Below are 2,518 nucleotides of genomic sequence, written 5' to 3'. Positions count from 1 at the left end.
TTGTAAAAAGACTGGAAGTTAGGAAAGAATCAAAATATGGAGGGATTTTAATCAAGCAGAATGTTTTGTATCTGATTTTGGTGGTAATCATGAAGATCAAATTGACAACTAAGAGAAAAAATGAAATTGAGTGGGGAGAGACTTGAAACAGGGCCTGGATGAAAATAAGTACCCCTCAAACCCTAGTTAACCTGCTATCTCTTGATGGGTACTTCTATATCTGTGTTTCTATCCCCTTTCTCTGTGGACAAAGTCAGGATCAAAAAAAGTATTGCTTTTCACTGGGACGATGGAAGAAGAGAGCTTCCGAATTTCAGCTTCTGTCTGTTCTGGCTCTGTAACTCTTCATGGCTGACAAGAAACTGGTAGTGGTTTTTGGAGCAACAGGTGCCCAAGATGGTTCAGTTGCCAACACTCTCCTGGAAGATGGGACATTTAGAGTTTGTGTGGTGACTCTAAATCCCTAGCAGAACATCTGAGAAATCAAGGCACAGAGATGGTGCAAGGAGATCAAGGTGATGAGAAGAGCCTGGAGCCTGCCCTTTGAGGGGCCTGTGCAGCTTTCCTTGTGACCAGCTACTGGGAAAATTTCAACCAAGAGCAGAAGATTAAGCAGGGTAAATTCTAGGTCAATCTGTCCAAATCCCTAGGTTTGAGTTACATGGTCTACAATGGACTGGAGAATGTGAAGAAACTGACAGTTGTCCAGTTGATACTCAGGCACTTTGATGGCAAAGGGGAGGTTAAGGAATACTTCTAGGATTTGGGTGTAGCTATAATCAGGGTCCAGCTGCTCTGCTACTTTGAAAACCTCACTTACTTCCTACTCTAGAAAGCCCCTGATGGAAATGGCTATTTGCTGAGTTTGCCCATGGGTGATGTCATGATGGATGGAATATCAGTGGCTAACCTGGGTCCTGTAGTGCTCAGTCTGATGAAGCCCCCAGAATAATATGTGGGTCTAAACACTGAACTTTGCATGTGCAAGCACATGGCCACAAGGTATGCCTCCTTTCTAAATACAGTGGGAAAACCATGCATGATGCCAAGACCTCCCCTGAGGATTATGAGAACCTTGGTTTCACTGTGGCACAGGAGCTGGCTAACATGTTCAACTTCTACACCATGAATCCAGACCGAGACATGGAGCTGATCTTGAACCTCAATCCCAAGGCCAGAACTGCAGTGAAGTGCTTAGACCATCACAAAGAGGTTTTTGAAGACCTGTGACAATTTCTACTGCTATCTTCCTACCACTGCCACCATAACCCAGTATCTTAACAGTTAACTCCTACTAGCTGGTTTTATTTTGCTAATTGTTTTAAGGCTATTATACTTACCTAGATTTTCTAAAATAAAACACTTTGTTTCTAAAAAAAAAAGGTATTTGTTTTGTGCACACTGGGTGAGGAGAACTGCAAGGGGTATATAAATAAAGAGGTATAACTGCATTTAGTGTTCATAGATTTATGGTTTAGAAGAAAAAAAACATATATTGGTGGTTGCTAGGTGAGTAAGTTTTGGTCTGGTGAGTCAAAAAAATGGTGAGTGCAGTCATGGTGAGAGTGGATTGACCCTTACAATAACTATATTAATTTGCTTACTGTTCTCAGAGCAATAAATGCAAAATAGGGGGGTGGGATCAGAAGAGGAGAAAGTGTCTTCATGTCAAGTGTCAAGAATGTAGCAGTGATGGTTAGTTGTATGAGATGTGAAGCATTGGCTAGTCTTCTGTGTAGTCAGCTAGGTATAGTTATGTGCTTGCAAACAGCTGTCTGTGAGATCTAATTTGAATGGGACACAAAATTTACCATCTATTATCAATGCCTGTTATTGTTAACATCAGACTTTATCTTAAGGTTTATTCAATAAAGCATTGTACTTAGAGAAGACCTCTGGAAAAAGTATTCATATTTCTACAACTCATTAAGTCAATAGTAAATACTGAAGATTCTAATATTGATTCATTTATCAGATTAGATTGAGGCTTCGTGGGGTTAAAGAAAAGAAGAGATGACTTCTGATTGTTAGGTGTATCATAAGGTAATAAGATTTTGAACAATTGCTGCTACTTGAGGAAAGGAGACCCAGGTGAGTTACTAAATTTGAAGTAATATATGGCAAGGGCACAGAATAAAGCACGATTAGTTTACTTGGAGTTAGGGTATGGAGGAAGAGAAAAAGGAGGAAATGAAAGCTAAGAGATATTTATTAAAAAGCAATCATTCATTTAGGGGAAAGGAAATACCTAAGGCCAAATTCTTGGGATATAAATGTTTCGTTTTCTATATGCCAAATATTACACCTGTCTTAACCCATGCCTGAGAAATAGTGTGGCGAATTCAATAGAATACTAGCCTTAAAGTCAGGGAGATATGAGATCGATTATTACCTCTGAAATTTACTAGATGTGTTACCCAAAGCTAGGCACTTAATATCACAGTGCCCCAGGAATCTCTCTAAGATAATAAATTACAATCTACTTACTGATATGCATTAGTGAAAGGAGTTTCCATAC

The 2,518-nt window shown here is 39.4% G+C and overlaps 1 pseudogene; it reads left to right on the top strand.

Annotated features, from left to right (window-relative positions):
• The first annotated feature begins 347 nt into the window (after positions 1-347).
• Positions 348-1,230, top strand: LOC114031089 (annotated as a pseudogene).
• Positions 1,231-2,518: the final 1,288 nt, after the last annotated feature.

Source organism: Vombatus ursinus, unplaced genomic scaffold, assembly GCF_900497805.2.
Source record: "Vombatus ursinus unplaced genomic scaffold, bare-nosed wombat genome assembly UNPS02015066.1, whole genome shotgun sequence".
NCBI lineage: Eukaryota > Metazoa > Chordata > Mammalia > Diprotodontia > Vombatidae > Vombatus > Vombatus ursinus.
Note: the sequence above shows the minus strand (reverse complement) of the source record. Positions and strands in the feature narration are given on the sequence as shown.